The sequence below is a fragment of the Athene cunicularia genome, assembly GCF_003259725.1.
Source record: "Athene cunicularia isolate RWA chromosome 8 unlocalized genomic scaffold, athCun1 chr8_part1, whole genome shotgun sequence".
Lineage (NCBI taxonomy): Eukaryota > Metazoa > Chordata > Aves > Strigiformes > Strigidae > Athene > Athene cunicularia.
In genome coordinates, this window is record NW_020799109.1 from 746,521 (window position 1) to 767,797 (window position 21,277).

The following is a 21,277-nucleotide window of genomic DNA, read 5'->3' on the forward strand; positions in this document are numbered from 1 at the left end:
TTGAGTATGCAAAATACAGATGCATTGCTCCATCTGTGTTTTACCTGTGTGAGACACGGAGCTGGCTAACGCAGAGATAGACTAGTCTGTAATTAAAAACCGGTATTACATTGCCCAAAATGGGGAAAGATCCAGCAATGTGATAGTTAGAATATTGCACTCTATCTAGGGGAACCGCGTTATCGTTTCTGCGTAGTTTACAACTACTTTCAGCGGAGTTACTGACGTGCTGCGTTTGAGGATTTGGCCCTGTGTCAGTTTGGCTATAGCACTAAGATTAAAATCATTTAATCTGGAAGATTAAGAAGATTTTTTAAAACAGCAGTGACCTTATTGATAGACCGTATTGTTTCGTGAGAAGTGACTTTTTAATATCTTTCCATGCGAGGTATTTTTAAACCTCGGATTTCTGAGGCAGTTAAATTCTGATGTTGATCCCACGTCAGTATAGTTACCGGTACCCCTTTACCTTCAGATGTTGCCAAGATATGGGCTGAACCGGAACCATGTTGATCTCGGAGCCAGTTTTTAATCTGCGTCTTGACCGTATTTGTACATTGTTCTTATTTTCACATGCTCTGGTAAAAGTGAATTTAGAACAACTTGACACTTAGATACTTTCCAAAGGTCCGCTGAATTTCTCGCGTGAGACTGAAATACAACGTACGTGCTTTGAAGTATTATATTTAACTTCAGGAAAAAAAAAGGAATTCTGGACTCGGAAATTTGCAATGATCAAGCAGCTCACTCAGATGTGACCTAAAATTTGCCTCATACAGTCTCAGAAAATTCTGTCCTTTTAATCCAGTTCCTTTTCTCTGCAATTACTCTTAAAGATAGTTAGTTCAGAGATTTTCTATTTCAATCACTTACTTAAACCACCATCATTAATGGAGAAAGCTCAGGCAGGATTCTTCCTTCATTATGCATTCCTTAAAAAAAAAATATATATATATATATAAAATTGCTTTTTCTTCCCAAGTCCAAGCGTGTCAGTTACAAATTCATGGTATCTTTCCAGGTTGAAAGGCTTGTTCTTCCTGACAGGTGTCAGGTTCACTGGTGATGCAAATTAATATTAAAGGACAATAAATGAATAACGGAGGAAATCTTGAAAATCTTCTCAGCCTAAGACACTCGTCTGTGGACTTCTAATGCTTATAAAATATGAATTGCAACCAGGCAAATTGCTGAAGGATTCGGGGCACTGAGATGTGAAGAGAACAAGAAGATGCAGCTGGCAGGCTCATAGAAGACAGTCCGGAGCGTTTTAGATGCCACCTGGACACATAAATATCGTCCAGTACAAGAGTGGTGTTTGGGTAGATGGAGTAAGAAATAAAATTTCAGTTATTATTAGTCCGTTTTTACTTATTTCACTTCACAGCTAAATTGTTTACCAACACGTACCTCTAAGTGATACTGTTTGAAACTACAGATCACCAAAAAACATGGATGCGTGTTTAGGACTGAAATTAAACGGAGAAAACCGTGCTGATTACCATGAGCAATCTAGTGTTTTGAGAACGTTTCTGCTGCCCAAACACTTTTTAGCGTTATTTTTTACGTTTAACACTGCGTTTTCACTTCAGCTGAACGTTCCCTTTGCTGTGCTGAGACGACGAGATGGTGTCCCAGGCTTCGTGTCCCCCCTCGACCTGCGTGAGGAGTCTCCGCTGCTTAGTCTCGGCGGAGAGGGGTCCCGCGGGAGCGGCCTTCTGCTGGGGCGGCAGGGCTGCCTTTGTGTGAAATGGTTCCCTCGTGTGAGGCGTCGGATGCGTTATTGCTTCGAGAGTGCATTAAATATACAGCCCGAATCGGGCTGCATGTGCGTGCAGGTTATAAATGTGACGGCGAGTGACTCTCCACGACGACTGTGAGGCAAGACAGAAGCAAGCTCTCGTTGCTGGCGGTTATTGTACACGTTGCTGAGCTCTGACATTTTCTGAAATGTCTTTCCAAGGCGAGCTGAAGGCAGGAGCCGCTCCCTGTGTGAAGGCAGGTCCGTAGGGCTGCCAGGGCTCTGCGTGGACCTCGGGCAGAGGAACGCGGGGAGGGGTTGGGAGGGGCGATGCTCAGTGTGCAGGGCTGTCAGGGTGCAGCCCGGAGGTGGCTCGTGGCATCCGCACAGCTCGCTCTATCGAAGCAGGAGGGTCCTTCTGGACTTCCAGGCTTCCGCTGCCTGGCATCAGAAACTTCCAGGCATCCACATAGTCAAAGTGTGGGTTTGTTTTTATCGATCCAAGGCAGGTTTTTTCAAGTCCAGAAGGGAAAGCTGCCCATGAAAATCCATATTTATGATGGTTTTAAGACATGCTCAAATATCCCATCTTTAACAATTTCTTTTCTTACATGTTTGTAACAAGGACTGATGCTGCACAGACAGATCTTGTTCCTGGCCACAGGGTGTGTTAAGAAGATTATGAGCCAGGAGTATTGATGATGTTATTTGTGTAATGTCTGTAGCTGCTGAGCTTTTGGTTCAGTTTAGTAACAACGTAACATAACCTGTTAGATCCTTTACGGTTATCTAAACGCTGACAATGAGAGCATCACAAAAAAAAAAATGACACGTATCTTGCTACGTTTCCCTCTATGCCGCCTCAGAAAAAATACAAAAAACAAGTGCAAGTCACAAAAGTGACATGGTCAACAGACTGTGTTATTTTTCATGAGAAGGGAAGCATTCATCATCCAGTCTCATCAGACACTGTTTCGCAAATAAATTCAGAAGATCCTCTTAAACTCAGATAATATTTCCTGTACGGCTGTATCACCTCGTAAACGGTGTTTGCTGGCGCAGCCTCCAGGCTGTCTCACTTGTGTCTGTTCATGCCGCCCGGTGCAGGCTCCCCAGGGATGAAGGTTTTGATGGCGCTGCCTGGTTTGGGGTTACAATCCTCAACGTCCAGCACAGGGAAGCGAAGGGTCGCCTCCGGGAGTGCCGACCGCCGCTGGCACGGCGCTTCTCCAGTCCTGCAGTGAAAGGGAGCTCCTCTGCCTCGTGTTTCTTCCCTCCTCACAGCCAAAGGGCAGGCGCCGAACCCAGCCCTACCTCTGGACCCGCTGGAGGAGCCCTGATCCTCCTTCGTGGGGGGGTGCAACAGGGCTCCTCGGCCAGGCGAGGAGGCTGTCACAGGAATTACGGACCAGGGGGGTTAAACCAGACTTTTTCAGATTAGGAACTGAACTGACTTTTGAAACGGTGAGGGTGATTATCCATGGAAACAAAGCTCCGGGGAAGTACGTTCTGCCACCTCTGCCTGTGTTCTCTGAGCATTCACCTGAGCTAGCGCGGAGAGGACTGGGCTACGTCCAGTGTCCTGGGGTGAAGGTTACGAGATGTTCCCTGGACCTGCCTTAAGGGCAGGAATTTAACTGACAGGCTACCCCAGTGCTGGTAGCGGGGTCACGGTGGTCCTTGTGCCCTCACCCGTAATTTTGCTCGATGCTTGGCCCAGGTGTGGCCACAGGCCCAGGATCTCCATCCCCAATAGTGCTGGAAGGACAGAGCGATGCCACATCGCCCACTTGGACTTGGAACGCTCATCATCCTATCTCAGCTCTTTTTTTTTTATGAGGTACCGACTTTTTTATGCTCCCATTCACCCTTCTTCTTTTTTTTTTTTTTTTTTTTTTTCCCCGTGAATTTTTAATTATTACCTCAGTGTCACTGGGAAAAGCTGTAATTGTCTGAGTATTGGTTATAAAGATTTACTTTCGTTGGAGTCCTGTGGTACTTCACTGCTATAAAATGCAGTATTGTGGGGTAGCACAGGAAAACTTGAGTAATTTTTTTAGAATCGGTAAATGCATGTGTGACTGCAGCTGCAGGTATATTTGAAGGCTTTCGTACCACATCCATCATTTATACCGAAACTCAGTCAGAGAGACAGAGTTTTGTTATCTCAGCTCTCGTTGTGGGGAAGAACTGCTCTTGCTTACAGAAGAAAGAAAAAATAATTTATTGACATCTTAGTCTGTATTGATTAAAGCACAGCTCTTCTTTGGGCATGCATTTTCCTGTATTTTAACAAGAAAATACTACGGATGGGAACCTGAAACAGTGGAGGGATTTATTTAAGTGACAGCCCTGGGCACCCTGCAAATTCATCGGTCCGTAGTTAGCACACTTGCAGGTTTTCATTTAACTCACACCGTATGGGTGAGACCAATAAATAATAAATAACGGGGAAGGTCCCAGTCCGCTGACAGGCTCCGTAACTTGTCCAGGACCGTTCCCATTCCACCGCTCCCCGTTCCGCTGCAGCCCTGTGGGTACTGTGAGACAGAATATTAGATTGGCGCATAAATTTCTGTTCCCGTTCTCCAACGGTAATCAATTTTCAAGAAGTCAGTTTTTACACAGTGTTACCTGTGAGTGTTCTGTTTAGTTTTTTCCTGATATATTTTTAGTGGCATAACTCTTGAATTGCTTCTGGTCGACAAACCCTATTCCTTGTTGATTGTCTTTTATATGTAACGTGATGAATTAATTATAACGGGGGGACAAAAAAAAAAAAAATCTTTGGAAATACGGTTTCTGTGTGTGTTTCGCAAGTGTATCTGTTTAGTGAGACAAAAGAAAATTAAGTAAAATCTGATCTAAAATAAAATCAAGTCTCCCTGAGGGAAGTGCTTTGTTTCCTTGGAAGCTCAGGATAAATATGCACACAAATAATCCCAAACGTTAAGAAATAAGCGAAAGTAAAAACTGCTGCTGCTCACCATAGCCCTTGTGCGGCTTTAACAGAGTTGATGGTGGCTGGACCATCGTTTCTTTTGGCAGTAGCAAAGACGGCGGTGGTGAAGCAGGGGCTGCGGTGTGTGTTGGGGGGGTTCTTCTCGTTCGGCGTGGGCAGGCCTGGGTCAGGCTCTTGTAATTCGGGGTGTTTGGAAGCACGGCACATAACCTGCATTTGATGCCCACGGGGCAAGCGGTTGTTTGGCTCAGGAAGGCTTCCAGGAGACGTTTTAGGTTTATCACACCTCCCGAGACAAACCGGAATTATTTTCTCATCCTCGTATGTTAATCACACCCGACTTAAACCCCTTGAGGTCTGGATCGCGGGAGAAGAGGTTATTTTCTAAGCCGCGTTTCTCCAGCAGTAAACTCCCCGACAGGACGCTGAACACATCTCTGGGACTTGTGTCCTGCCCAGTCTTCAAATAAATGTTTGGTCGGTCTCCACGGCTTTCTTTTCGGGTCCTTTTCTGAGCACTGTCTTCAGGTTAAACGTTGAGGAGGTGAGAGCCTAACGGTCATTCCCTTTCTGCGGCGGACAGACCCTTCAAAGTGACACTGACGTTCTTACTGAAGTGATGGCCTCATATTTCATTAGATATGCAAATCAGGTAATTACTTGGTGGTATGCGATTGCATGCACATTTTTGCATGGGTAATTCTGAAAACTGTGCCTCAGGTGTTAAATGTTAATCTTTTTTTTTTTTTTCCTCACATGCCACTCATTTATTTTAATGCACTTTTTTTTTTTTTTCCCACATATAAATCTATGTATGCCTTGACGTGAGCAAAAAAATTACATCCCTTGAAAATTCAACACTGAGTTAGACTGCGTATTCCCAGAGGAGGGTAGAATAGTTATTTTTATTTTTGATCTATAGTTTATTTTATAATAGGAATAAGATCTTGGTAGAATATTTGCAATAAAAAAAGCTTTGAGATTGATTAAACGCCTTGGGTTCCTCTTGGCCATTAACCAAACTTGGCAGCCATTTATTGCTTTGAACAGTGCAAGGCAGTAGAGATAATCCTTTAAATATAGCGAGTCCCTTCAATATAATGAAGCATAAATACTAGAGTGGTGATGTAAAAGATGTCTTTTTTTGTAATGACACGGTAATAATATATTCCTAGTAACTGTAGCTCCTGGTTTTTCAATCTCTGACGAGCATAAATTGTTTACCGTTTATGTGCAAACAATTTTTATTCAAGATTTACCCTTTTACGTCTAGTTAGTTAAAAATAAATAAATAAAAAGAACGAGAGGAAGGAATGGATTGGATAAAAGGAAAGAGGAAAAAACTAATCTGCTAGTATGGGGCCTCCCTCCCCACGCTCCCCCAGGACAGCGCTTTTGTTCGGATCGCTGCAAATCTTCTTATGACATTGTTTCCGTCCCCGATTTCAGAGAACAGCCCTTTATTTTAAATACTGCAGAGCATCTGGGATTAGTCACGATTTCCCCTCCAAGTGCAGAGTTGCAGCTCAGCGACTGACTGGATGCGAGTGCTTTGGTAACGGCCAAGACCTGTGGTCCCACAGTCCAAAGGTGCCAAGAACCGCCATTCCCTGAGCGCGGAGCCGCGCACGGAGCGCCGCGGTTCACGCGGGTGGGCGATATTTTGTGTTTTGTTGTGTTGCGTTGTGGCAAGATGCTACCAAATATTTTGAAGCTCGTGTGAGGCTGCACAACAAACAAATTTAAATGCCAATATCCCCAGAAGCTGCTCCCGCTGCAGTGTGACAGTGGGACACTTACTGGGCTCCCCAGATACCTGTGCAGCATCTTACGTGCCCGTTGCCCCAAACTGCCCGGTTTCTTTTTCATTGTAGACAAAAAAAAAGACCTTTCTGGAATATGCACCATAATTAATTTTTCTTCCTAGAGCTCTGGATTTTTCTAGGCCACTTGCTTACCCTAAATATCTTTCCTTTCTAGTCTCTGCCTGTTTACCGATAGATCCAATTAGTCAGATTTCAATCAGTGCTGCGCTCTCAGCCCCGGGTTTAATGATGGCTTTCTTTGAAGCCTGCGTTGTTACGTCTGAGACTCAGGCAACTGGTCTCTGTTGCCTGCTTGAGGGAGCCATACAAATTGCTCTATACGAGCGTGTGTTCTCTGCTGTGCTGTGTTTGACATCTAAAGGGTTCTGCCTCTTGTCCACGGGGGCTGGTGGAGGTCAGACCCTGTGATGGAGTCCGCAGCATGGGGTAGTTCATGTTGTTACCAGGCAGAGGTTGTCCACGACAGCAATTTAATCTCCTTCCAGATTCCTGAAGCGTACCGCACCTCCCAGTGTGGCCCCGTGGTCTACCAGAGCTTGGTGGTGAGCTCTGAACTGGTGAATGGAGATCCCAGTCCCGATGTGGCACCTCAGCCACGTAGCAGCCAGGACTCAGTTTCAGTAGACTTACCTAGTTTTGGTCTGTGCTTATGGAAGTCAGGTTTGGAAGCCCCAGTGATGTCCACAAATGCTCCCCAAGAATCTCTCCTTCCTTTATACGTACTGTTCTTAAAGCTTTACTCCTGGAGTTCTGCTATTTTTTTAAAATATTATTGTTATTATTGGTCTACTTATCTTTATCTCTGTGTCAATTGGTAAGTATGTTTTGTGTTCTACTCAGAGGGCCTAAAAATATAAAATTTCGCCAGCTTCCCAACCGTCCTTCTATGCATGGACACAGGAGACCTCTGAGGACAAAGCACCTCGCTGCTGGGGTTATTACAGAAGTGAACTTTTCCTGATGATGGGAATTGCTGCTCCCATAAACCCCCCGGAGCCTGCAGGAGAGTTGCCAGCCTCTCTGCTTCACCACTCACCCCTGAGAGTGCAAGCTAAAAAAAAAAAAAAAACAACAAACAAACAAACAAACAACAAAAAAACAGAAAACAACCAAAAGTGACAAGGAAGAGGATGCAAGGATCTATTTTATGCAAATTCAGTGCTGACGTTCAGCGCTAATTGCTTGCAGTGGTCAGTGATGCCAGCGGAGGGTGACGGCCGAGGAGATGCTGCTGCTGCTGCTTGGTGGCTGTCACTGCCCAGTGCTGGGTTGTCTCCTGTTCCATCTCTGGGCTGATGGCGGCTGAAGGGACGCGCAGGGACACAGATCTGTTGTGCCCGGCAGCCGAGAGCAGGCTCAAGGGAGATCTCTGCCCAGAGCGGGAAGCCTGCAAGCCGTTCCGTCCGTGTCATGTACCTCTGTTTTTTTTTTTAGAAGGAGCTAGAATTTAGAATATTCAGGCTGAGGAGTGGGAAAAAAAAAAAAAAAAAAAAAAAAAAAAAAAAAAAAAAAAAAAAAAAAAAAGTAAAAATTACCGTACTCTGGTTCCATTGCAAAAACGTTGCAAATGGGGGTGAGAGAGGAGCGGGGCGTGCGTGGCGGCCCCGGCTCAGCGGGAGGTGGAGGACACCCTGGCCGAGGGGCTGGCAGGGGCGTCCGGGGGACGTGGGCCCCGTCTGTGGCTCCACACCCCTCGGAGGCTGGAGCAGAGCTGGGACCCGCCGGGCACAATTTGTCTTGGGCTCCGGGGGAAACTCACTCCTTTGGGTCACAGTGTGAAATCCTGACTGTGATACCCAGACAGAAAACCTGGACAGTGCAGGGGATGAACTGTCCAACCCGCGCCTCCGCCCTTGCGTCAAACCAGGCGCCACCTCGCAACCTCTGCTCTCGCTGGGAGACCCCTCCAGCAGGAGAAGGGCTGCACCTCTTGGCCTGTTCCTCATTGATCTGTGAGAGAATTTTGCCCTCCTGACGCCTCCCAAGCCGTAGATCACCCACAGGGGAGACGCCCATCACCAGCACTCCGAAACACACACCTGCACGGCCCTGGCGGTGCTTTGTCTCATGGCTCAATCTATTTCTCCGTATTATATTTAATTTGGTCTTAACTTTTAAGGGCCATAACAATCTGGGGTTATTTATTGTAGAAGACTGGCTGTCAGAACTGAACGTGTGAGATGTGCAGCAGTGTCAGTGCAGATCCGTTCCAGCTCTATGCAGAGACAATTTTGCCTGTTTCACATAAAGCTTTCTTTAAATATTTATAACATTACCAATGTGATTCAAGTATGAGTAATAATAATTAGTCTGGGACAAAAGCCATAGGTAAACTTAACCCGTATTGAGCTAAACTTGCAAGGCAAGGATGTATCGAAGCGACATTTTATTTCTCTGCAGTTGCGTGCTGACAGTTGTTGAAATACGGGACAGAACTGTGCACGTCGCACTTCAGTTTCACGTATGGCAATCTGGGTTCCCCCCAAAGCTTCTTGTATAAGCCGACCGATTTAATTTAAGACAAGTATCACCTTCAGTAGGAGCAGTAACACAAGCTTTGTGTTTTCTGAAGGCGCCGTGTTCAAGCTTCCTTTACGATGGGTTGTTCTGGCACCACTGCAGGATTTCGGGCAGCAGAGGCCTCTTGCTTTTCAACTTTTGATTGTGATCCATATCCTCTCTTCTTCCCCCAAGCTGGAGACCCGCTGCCTGCGCGCAGGGCTGCTGTGGCCCAGGGGACGGAGGGTCCCTTTATCCCTCTGCGTAGGCGGGGTGGGTGGCTTTGGCTTTGGTCACCGGGCAGAGGAGCGGTGGGTGGGATGGTGCAGACGGGGCATTTCCAGTGTCTTCACGGCGGTGGTGTGGGGGGACCTGCCGTGGCTGGGCCGTCCCCAGCCGACTCGGGGCGAGCGGCCATCTCCGCTCTCGGGAGGGCTCATCCTTGCCCGTGGCTTCCTCCTCTAAGGTTTAACACGGTAATTACCTCTCCTTTTTTTTAGATAAGTTGTCATAAATAATTTTTTACTCTTTATTTCATTGTCAAATACATTGTTCCCTTCAAAACTTAGCAGTGGCCACTGGCTAGAACTGCGTGTATTATTTCTAAACTTTAGAGACAGAAAATATATTGGTTCAAGGGCTGGAAAATACATGAGAAAAACCTTAGAAGTTATTTGTCTGAGAAATTAAAGTCATCATCTGTAATGGACAATATTTACAGTATCCCTCTAGTTTTATTTCACAGCTTCGGTGTAAATCCTTACTTCCACGTAAATTTATTATTTACCTTTGTCGCTGTGGAGACCTTGTCTCACGTTATTTATCATATATATTGTGTATGATTATATTTCAACTTCAAATTATTACTGGCAGATAGGACTGCTTCTTGGCACCTCTCTTTATTACACTTTGTACTCAGCAATTCATTTTTCCTGATCAAGTCAGTGTGTCAGACATGCAGGTTTCATGATTTATTACTCTGCTTCGATACTTTTTGTCTTGAATATCCAGCTGTTCTCCAGATGTTATTTTAGCACGTGTCTTACTTTTAGGCGGCTTTAACCGTACTGTAAAAGCTCTAATGTAATTCATCTCCGTAATCCAGTGTGATTATATTATGTACTGTAATCATTACTGGTAGTCTTTTTGCTCTTTTTGTTTTGAATATGTATATAACCTATAGCAAATGGCAAATATTTCATGCTCTACTTAGCTGGAACATCAAAGAAAACTCCCATTTTTAGTTCAGGTAGTTTGGAGGTCAAAGCAAACAGTAGTTAAATATATAGTAAAGAGTGAGCAACAGAATTATGACTCTCATCGAAGAAATCATGTTCATACGTGGCGCCATTGCCTGTAGAGGCTTAATAGCGATTGTTTAAAGTCGTGTTAATTGTCATGAGCATTATCGGATACGCTTGTTTAAGTACGTCTGCTTAATTTGGAGTATAATTTAAAAATTTGATTATATCTTTAGCTGGTCATCCTAATTCAACTCGTGATGCATTCAAGGAAGTCCGTCTGTAAGAGGAAGAGTATTTTTTTTCCCCCTCTCAAAGCGTTTAATAATTCCGATTACATTATTTCATGTACAGTCAAATGTTGCCTCATTTATGCCTTCAGTGAAAACACTGCATCAAACTAATTGCAGATGTCAGTTTTTCTGCCATATTTGATCAAAAAGCTAATTTAGGTTTTTTTATCCAGGGGCTCTCTGTTAGTTTGTCCCCATGGTACCGCTGGATGGTGTGGGGTTTATTTCAGGACAGCAGGCTTACTTTATGCAATATTAAAAAAGAAAAACAACCAAACTGTTTTACAATGAGGATACTCGAACAGCGGAACAAGCATCCGAGGTTGCGGTAGCTGTTTAATGATCTCGGTGTTTGGGTTACATGACTGCGTGTAGAAAGAGAGGATTTATGTACAGTTATCGAGTCAACTTTGTTACTTTTTCTGATCATAACCCTAACGCTAATTATTTCCAACCTTGCAGTCTTTAAAACAGATGAAGCGAGGGGTTTTTTTAGATAGCGACGTGAGCTGAGCTTCAGCTGCCGGCCGGCCAGCTCGGCCCTTCTTAATGATGTTTGTCCTTGAAGCAGGTATGATGGCTTCACTGGTATTTTGGGAAACGGGTGCAAATGCAAATTTATTACATTTTCTATTGGGCAGTAAATGGTGATCGTGTCCCTTTTTGCATGTCATGCTGAAAACTTCCTATTTAACAAAGGTGCTTTCTACAGACCATTGTGTAAAGTACCTGTTGTTCTTCTAAAATATTTTCTTTAGAGTAGTTCCTATTGACAGGTTTTATTTCTACAACTAATGTGAAAAAAAAAATAAAAATCCCCACTGTGCGTGAGGGTGGGGCTGGCGTGGAGGCTGAGCGGGGCGAGCCCTGGCGATGCGGCAGCCGCGAGCAGTGACTGACCATGGGGTTGGCAACGCCGGGCCCTGCCGGGGCAGATTTGGGGGGAAAATGGGGATTGGGTGCGTTGCATCCGTGTACACTGTCCCGAGGATCCGATTCGAGGCGTCTGTTCTCAGAAGAGTCAGAGCTCCCTCTGCTTGCAGGCAATTTGCGTGTTGCGTTAATTGCGTGTTCGTTAGCAGGTAAAGGCATTCCACGTGAAACATGTTGAGATCTGCATCTATTTTAAAGATGGTGACTCTAATAGCCAAGGCAGTGAGAAGCCAGGACACGCGCGATCTTTGGGACTGGACGCGGGTTTGAGGATTTCCAGTATTTATTAAGGTTTCCAATAAATTTGCAAAAATAGAGAAAAAGGTACCTATCTTTGCGCTGTGAATTATCGTTAGTTTCTAGTTGGTAAAGAAGTAATGTATTGCTGCGCTGAGTTTAAGTTAGCGGGTGGCCCAAATTCTAATCTTAACGTTAATGAATGCCGATACGATGCTTAATATCAGCTCGGGCTGCCGTCCAAAATTTCCCAAGTTATGAGGGTTTTTTTTTCTTTATCTCAAAGTGTAGGAGAAAAATATCATGTGGCAACAATCTTGTTGTACCAGATTGGAATTGACTTGTGTATTAAACTTAGAAGAGGAGTCTTTCTTGTGCTTTAATTATACAAAGACAGTATGTCTGCGGTGCTGTCACGTTGTGTTCAGTGCAATGACTTGTCTGGATTGCTATTCCAGGAAATTGGAAGTAATTGAGCAGGGATTATCCATGGCAGTGGAAACACAGCCATCCCCTTTGTTAAACCAGCTCTACAAACTTTTTTTTTTTTGTGTGTGTGAATAAGCATAACATTTTTTTAAAAGGACCGGGACTCAAATCCGCAGCCTCTCTGCCAAGCGCTCCAACCGCGTAGTTCTGCGTGTGCACGCGCAGCCCCTTCCCTTACAAATGGGGTCCTGGGGGATCGTTAGCTGGAGAGGAAGGTTTTTGCATATTCACCAGCTCTGGGATTTCCCATTTGCCAACACTCTGAGAGCATTGTGTTATAAATGAGAACAGCTTGCTGGGAGCGGTGGGTTCTTCTTGTCTGGAAACAGATGAAGTCAACAAGTTCTGATAAATCTGCAATGTTTTCTGAGAGCGGGTTTCTTCCAAACGCAGCGCTGCTTCCACGCGGAGAGGAATCCTTTAATTATTGCTTTCTTCCTGAGGTAGAGAGATTTGTAAATGTGTTCTTGGGAGATGCTTTACAGCAACTTGGAGACATTTGAATTCCGAAACACTTTCCTGGGGGTGTATGACAGCTTCAGCAAGTTACTAAAAAAGTGCACCTGTGTTCACAATAACCAGCCACTTTCTCTATTTTGAGACAGATTAAGTAAAACCCTTATATCATTCTGTACTTCCCCACGCTGGGGCTGTTTGGGGGTGGCAGCATCTCCAAAGATGTAGGTCTGTAGAACAGCAGTCAGTCACTTGGAGAAAAAAACACGTCCCTCGTTATTATGCAGAAAACCGAAAACCCCCAAACCAACTAAGAAAAAAAAACAAAACAAAAAAAACCAAACCCAAACCATATCAAACCAACCGAGCAACCAAAAAATAAAGAAGGAAAGGGAGGAAGAGTATTGCAGGTGTGTTTTCAGGCTTGGGGCGGGGGGCCACAGCACACCCTGTGCTTTGCCCTGGATGCTGCGTCCCTTTGGCTTCTCTCCGCGAGGGTAACGGGGAGCTGCAAGGGGACAGGATGGGTTAAATTAGGAGCGTCTGGACCATGATTTCACAGCGTTGAAGCGTTCTGAAAAGACTTTCAAAAAGCACACGACACCTCATTTACAGGATGCGTGGGGATTTGGAAGCAAAATTGGCTTTAAATGTCGGTAAACTGCTGTCTCTGGTGTAAATCTGCAGGGCTTGTGTCAGTCTGCTGGGCTGAGGAACATCCAGTGAGTAAGGAGGGAAACTGCAGTGAATGAATGAAATGCTGCATGCACGGGAAAATCAGAGAAAATTCCTATTTTCAGGCTTGGGAAATAAATACTGTTGAGTTAAATGTATCCTTGAGTTTCAAAATACACAGTGCGAATGTAAAATACCGATGCACAGTTATGTAAAAGATCTGTGTGATCTGAATAGGTTTTTTCCATAAAAACTGAACCCAGCAGCCAGCGCGCTGGTAGCGGGCTGAAGGGAAAGGCCGTGCCGTGCCAGCAGAGCTCCCCGCTCCCATCGGAATTCTGGTCAGGACTCTGCAAAATAACAGGAACGGGGCACGGTCCAGCGCTGCCGAGCACTGCGGGGCAGGAGAGCTGCTCCCTGCCGGGAAAGGAGGAGGGGGACTGTCTCCAACTCAGACCAAAATGCGGAGTGCCCATTTATATTCATATTTATAATGGTTATTAATTGCTCAGTTTATAACTCGGTTTACAAAATCTCAGTGGAGTGGTCAGCTTAATTATTAATCAGGTTAGAACTGTTCTGCACTGAGAAAGATTTAAAAAAAAAAAAAAAAAAAAAAAAAAAAGGAGAGACATAGGGGGAAAGAAAACGAACGGAAAGATACGTCTTTCAAATGCTGCTGCCCCTAAGTGTGTGAATATCGGTGTTAATGGTGGTGTGTGGCCACGGCGAGCGGGGGCTGCGAGAGGATGCTCATAGGAGTGGCTGGATTTTAATGAGAGACCTGGCAATAAAACTCCAAAAAAGGGCAAGCTTCCTGAATCAGCATCCATTCCCGTGAGAAACAGACGTTCCTATCTGTATAATAAATTAATTAAATACAAGTATTAGGGGTAAAATATTACCTCTCCTCTTATCTTTGACTATTCAGAAATTGGTGTGGTGTGCTCTAACTGAAGGACCTTTCCAGGGCACTCGATTGAGTGCTAATAAACCAAAATTTGCGGAAGGGAATCCGGTTTTTGCTCTTCACACCTGGTGACTCATGTGGGAGTGCCCAGACCGAGACGCTGCCCGGGCTGAGTGGTACCGACACCCCTCCGAAGCGCGCGGGGGAAGGTTTCAGCGCAGGGCTCAGAGCAGCTTTATTCCGGGGTGCCGGAGCAGCCTGGTCTTGGCAGGGTTTGATTGATGAATCTTTGACATGTTACGCGTTTCTCACTCGTCGATCAGCGCTGCTGGGGGAGGAAGCCTCCCAGCTTTGGGTGTGCAGGCCGATGGGACACGAGCTCTGCCGTGCCCGTCGCCGCGTTGACGGGTGAAGGCCAGATAGGTACGGCTGTAATTATTGCATTATTTTCAGGCAGTAAGCACCGCATGCTTTCTCATTTCTATATAGAGTGCGTACCCGAGAGCTGCACAACATCCGACTGTTGGTTTCTTTGGTCTGAAATAGTTTTGCGTGCTGGTAGAAACAAGCAATTAGGTTTATCGTTGGCTTTTTGCCATCGTGCTAGAAGCGACATGCAAAATAGGAGGAAATAAAAGTTCCTTTAATTTCCGACCGCTCTGATTGTGAGTTCTGCGTGCTGCGCGGATGATTGCCCTTCGCAGTGGTGGATTACTGGAGGGCTTCACCAAGGCTTGCTCACCCAGACTACCCTGGGCAGCCCTTCAGGGCGAAGCACAGCTCCTTCAAGAACGTCATATTTAACCACTGAGGCCTTAAGTAAAAAAATCATGTAATAAAATGCAAGTGCCTGTAGCCTTTTTTTTGTAGATATGGCGGCTTTTGACCCGAAGTGCCTTTTCTCCTTGTCGTATAAGGTTGCTGTGTTTTAAGGAGGGCTCCAAGACTTGCATATGGTAGGTCTGCAGGAGGACCATAAGTGTGTTATGCACGGTGCTACCCTCCCAATGAGCGACCTCGAGGGCACCGTGCGCCATCTGTATTTCCTCATCAGACTAATAGAGATCTCGCCGATAATCATGAAGAATATCTGATGTGGATCGTTCTGAGGCTGTTTCCTTGTGCTTCTCCTGAGCATGTGGGCTCCTGCGCTCCGGGCGAGCTGTCAATAGGTTTCAGAGTTGGCTGTAGCTGCCGATGGAGCGTGCAGCAGGTGTGGGCAGAGCGGGGGCTTCCAGGCAAATCTGCTCAGTGCTCTGATGAGGAACAAGGTTACAACATCCTAACGAGGCAGAGCTGGCTTTAGGATTCAAAGTCAAAATTGCTGATGGAATGTTCGTACATAGAAGAGCGGGAGCGAAACGAGATACATTCCCGACGCTTTCGAAGCATTTCTGGCCCACGGGCTTTGCAGACGTTTCCGATCAGCTCCACGTTTGTTGGTTTGCTCAGTTCGTTCGTGAGGCTCCTCCTCTGCTCCCCTCCTTCCTGCCAGGGCTGAGGAAGCCATGGTGCTGCTGCTCATCCATGTCAAAGCAAACAGTATTCCTCTGTTCGGGGAAGAAAGGGAGAAAACGCAGCTACACAGCCTTTGCTGAGCTCAGAATATATATTACTCAGGAAACAATACAGTGCCATGCTATAGCGTTCACATTTTCAGTATTTGTAGAAGAACTTGGAGAATTTGTTTCCTGTTGCGAAATAAGGAATATATAACCTAAGGCAGCGCCACCCTTGGTTTTTACCATTGAAATTGCAGTAAAAAATTGAAAGAGAGAAGAAAACCAGAAGAGGAACTTCCATGAAGCCGACCCGGCTCTGGTGGATCAGTTACTGCTCCACCTTCAGTGAATCTCAATAAATCATCCCTCCTTCCCTTGATTTTCCTTATCTGTTAAACAGGGTTTTCCAAGAGTAGAGGAGGCTGCAAGGAGAAATATTGATTGCTTAATATTTTTTTTTAGAGAAAAAGAGTTTTGGAAGGCAAAATATCTCTAAATGTTTCTCCATTTTAGAATTATTTTTCAGTAAATTACCTAAATTTCGGTTTTCTACTTTCTGTTCTCAAGTATCTCTGCGTGCATTATGTAGGACTCAACTGTATTTATTAAAGGATACAGCCTTTTTGTTTATGACCCTTCTGTAGTTCAGCTTCATCTTTCAAAGACAAAAAGAGCAAACTCAGTATGTTCGATATGCATCTAATTTCCAGGTGGGTTGTGTCCTCTGTAACTTCAGTCTGGTGAATCCTTCCTGACTTCTGCTAGGGTTTGGGCTTCCACATCGCACCGCACAAATTTAGATGTATGGTGCTGAAGGATTTCTGATTTCCAAGCTTAGATATGTTTATGAGAGTCATTTGTGAGGTGCAAAAAAAAAAAAGAAAAAAGAAATTGCACTAGAACCAAAAGTTCAGGAGCTCCTGAGAAGTAGCTTTTCTTTGGGTGACGTGAGATACAATTTTCTCTCGTATTGTATAAATTGTGAAGGAAATGAGATTGAACAATGAAACCCAGCAACAGCAAAGTCAGAAAAGTTTATTATATCTGTTGCTTCCACAGAAGCCAAAGATTTCCTTGCATAAAAGCGGTATATTCTGGTTATAAATAATATGCCCTGACAGTGATATGATGTCTGCACAAATGCAGAGTTTGATTATGGCACAATTTGTCGCTCTGGATCTATAAACAGTCTCCCTGCATGCATGCAGCGGTGATAAAAAAATCAGGTTTTTATATATATATGTATATATTTAAAATTCTGCTGGAAGATAAATCTTCTCTAAGGAAGCAAAGGGAAGGCCGTACCCTGCAGCTCCGAGGGCCTTTTGCCCAGTACCCTTGGCGATGGTGTAACGCTTGTGTTCCCGTGTGCGCCTCGTGCACTCGGGCACCGCTGCGGCGGGGAGCACCGGGCAGGTCGCTGGGGCAGGAGGACTCTACCCCACTTGCCAAAAACTGTCTAATTTCGCTCTGATTTGTTGGAAGTATTTAAAAAAAAAACAAACAAACAACAAAAAACAAAAAAACAGCGGGTGAGGATTTTTTATTTTCTGATTTAATAACAAAAATCACAGTTAGGAGCAGGCTCCTGCAACTCTGTGTTAAGTGAGTTTCTCAGGATCTGATTTCACCAGATTCCTTTATTTTCTTTGCTATAAAGAAGAAAAAAAAATATAAAAAAGTCCTGTGTCTGCGTGAGTTCATTTTTAAGCCCAGGGGAGCAGTTTTGGGGAGGCCTGTTGAGGTGGACGGCATCTTCTGGTGTCCACAGACCTGAGAAGGCACCTGCTGCCCCCGGCTCACCACGCCCTTACTGACGAGTCAACCCACCTCGTGCCTGGCGGCGGGTTTGCTTCTGTTATTGCATGTAATTTTAATAAAACATCATTTTGTGCGAGCAGCGGTGACCACTGGTGCTTGCTGCACGAGCAAAGAAAAGATTCCTGGGAAAAATTGAGAAATGCCGTCAACGTGCCGTATCCCAAAGCTTTACAGGGAGAAAAATCCCATTTTTATGATAGTTTAATTGTTCGCAAACTGGTGGTTTGTGAAAAGGTAATTCAGCATCAAGAATGACTAATGCAAGCGAATTGCTGTGCTGAGCACAGAGCAGTTATTTACCATGGTTACCCTGGGAGATGAAGAAAGGTACAATTATTCTGAGAGGTACTGTAGATCCTGTTTACTTTTTATTCTTATCGCCTTTCAAATGTGCTTTTTTCCCTATCTTTGCACAAACAAACAAACAAAAAAAACCCAATTAGCTGTACTTACCCAGTTTTGGAGCGTAATGTTTGTAATTAAAAAGGTCGCTGTCGGCCCGGGGCTCGGCCAGGGCGAGGCGGAAGGTGAGGTCTGCGGCCAGCGTGGCGTCGCACGGGAAAGCCGCCTTCTCCCCGGCTTGAGGTCTCTGTGAAAGCTCTTCTGGGTTGATCCCACGGGCTTCTACTGAACGGAGGAGGACGCAGGTTCCCATTGGGTATCACGATCTTTATTCTCTTACTGGTTTGCACGCGTTGGGTCCCCCCAAAATGCAGCATGTTTCGGTGGTGGAGGAACCTTCAGGGTGTCAGGCTGAGGACGTGCTTTGGAAAATAACGGCTACTAGGGAGGAAACGTATCGTAACACATTAATAAAAAAAGAAAAAAAAAAAAAAAAAAGTAAAGAATCAATTTCAAACTGCTGTTGTAAATTGTGATAATTTGCTTTTTTGCTTGGATGCTTTCTCTAAATATTTGTGGTTGAGACCCCCAGCATCAGTTCTTGTATGTTTTCAGGTCTCCCCTTTTTATGTCCAGCCCTTCCACACGGAGCCTCATTGTCTTCTCCTGTTTTTCTCTGCATCTCCCTCCCCTTTCTCTCCCTTTTCCATTCCCTGGGCCATTAAAATCCACAGACCGGCCTGGTGCTGCTCCTGAAGCACAGTCTGTGGCTCCTGGGTGCTCAGGGGACACACACAGGGGTGCAACAATCCCATGAAAACTCCTCTGCGTGACCCACGTGCTTCCTGTCGTTGAATGCACAGACTTCATTTTGGGCCAAGGCTTCCTAAGCTTCAGCCTTCTTTGTCTCGCCACCCTCATTGAGTAGGCGTGGGTTTGATCAGTCTCACTAACTGGGTGCTTTTTTTTTTTCCCTGAAAGAGAAAAAAAAATTGTCACCGCACAGGAGTAGGTTAGTGGCAAAATTTCAAACGAGTTCCTCTCTTTGGTACCCCTTCATTTTTGTCCCGTTATAGTCAGCAGAACAGAGAAAAGAAAGACGAATTTGTCACGCAAATAAAAACTATTGGGTCCTGCCTTCAGTCAACAGCAAGCTGACGGTTAACGCTGTAATTAAGTGATGGTTATTATCCTTTGGTTTCCCATAAGTGCCTAGGCCGTCTCTGTTACAAAGTACTTTGAGACAGAATTAAGTAAAATAATAGAACAGGTTGCGACTTTTGCTTCACTTTTATCTTTTAGAAGTTTTGTTTTAATATTTAACAATATTTTAATATTTAATATAACTAGCGCTTTCATACGGGCTTGTTATTCTAGACCCTCTGGTGCGATGCCAAGGAGCTGCCCAGCTAATGGGGCTATTAAAATGCTTGATACGTTGTTGGTCGGGTAGTTAGTAATACACCTGTCTGCGAACAAAGCGCGTCAGACACAACCCGGGGTCTGCTCTTGCTTCACAAAGTTCCTCTGTCAGCCACCCGTTAAAAAATTTGGGGTTTTGACAAGAGTCGTTGAGCTGGTTATTGCGAATAAAGATGGGGGAGATTTTTTTTTTTTTTTCCTTGCTTATCAAAGGCCAACAGTGAAACACGCTTCCAGTTGCCCTGTAAAAACTGTAGATATGCGTGGATATTGTCTGTCTATAAAATGATGAGGACTAGTTCTTCCCATAATTTTCTGAGCTAGCTTGCTTCCTGTGCAAAATTCAGACCTGCGTATGGATTTTTATCCTATTTTCCTCCTTAGGAAAAAAAAAACCAAAACCAACAACAACAAACAAACCCAAGCTGCCCCCCCCAAATAACCAAATTCATGTGACAAGAATAAATTAATTATTAGTAGTTTTATCGCCACGTTGCTCTGAGTATTTTCTGGTGTCGTGAGATACAGTTCTGCGGTGCCGAACGACGCTCATCTTAGGAGAAGCTAATCTCCAGCTGCTGGCACTTTGTGGTGGTAAATTTACAGATGAAAGCAACTTATGCATCCAAGAAATGGAGTTTAATGAAAATCTTCTTGGCTTTGCTGCTGTAACGTCTTCCGCCAGGCTGTGTTCGCATTGATGGGCTTGATCTTGGGGGGGGGGGGTTTGCGGATTTTTGTGGGGCTCTTTGCAAGCTGGGATTTCACCCTCCTTCCGACTGCTTTTCCTCCGTCCTGGTGCCATGGTGGTTTGTAAGCCTGTGCAGAGGCAAGAGGAGGAGAAAAAAAAAAAAATCAGAAATAAAAACAGATAACGAAACTCAACGCAGATTTTGTGAAGGATCTATTCATTCCACAAATATTCTCACGTTTGCATTTCTTCGAGGTATTTAAGTCGCTGAGGGATTGAATATTTCTTCGGCTACACACTTGAAGGACAGTGCAGATAGGCAGGAGGTAGGTTTCGGCATCCGTACTCTGCTCCTCCGCCACCGTGAGCCAAGCGACGCTGGTGGGCCCCGGCGCAGCACGGAGCAGGATGCGAAGAGGGAACTTGTTTGTTCTCCCTCCGCGCATGCTCCAGGCTATTTCTGTCCTTCCCCAGAGGATCTTCGTGAGTTTCTGTCCCGGCTGCTCCGCTGACTGCCCCGCTTCTTTTATCCTGTTTTGTTCTCAGAAGCTGCAGGGAGGAGTGAGGGATCATTCCTTCTGAGCCAGACTTTTTAAAAACCGTCACCTTCAGGACTCGGGGTACTTTTTGGGGTCCTATTATTTCCTGTTTGGTGGAAACAAAAAAATAAGCAAGAGCCAATGTGACTATATATTAAAGAAGTATATATGGGGATGCTCCCCAAGTACGCCTCATAACACGCCCCATCAGCAGAGCCTCCTGAAGGGCTGCACGGCGAAATTCTCACAGTGGATGTACGTGCATCGCTGCTCGCCGAGATTGAATCTGACTGGCTGAGCACATTTCTGGGTTTTTTTACCGTGATAGAGCACAACACTTGAATAAACGCGATATGAAAGTCTCCAGACCTGTTATAGTACATAAAAGATGCATTTTTCCCCTATGCCAGACCACCTTTGATTTTTCATAGCCTTTCTAATAAGTATGACTTTTTTCCATTTATAGCAGGTGGAATTCTTTCAAGTGCTGTTGGTCCTTACGCTGCCTCCTGTCTAGCATCAGCAAAGCCACGAGCCATTTAAATATAACTTACTACGAGAAACTCCAGGACTGATCTTCATCTGACATTTTCAAGCTTAACTAATTTCAAATAGTTTAAGCATAGAGTTTAGTCCCTGGGTATGGAAAATAGGGAAAAGTACAAACAGTTGTTGTTTAAAATGGAATTGAAAACCAA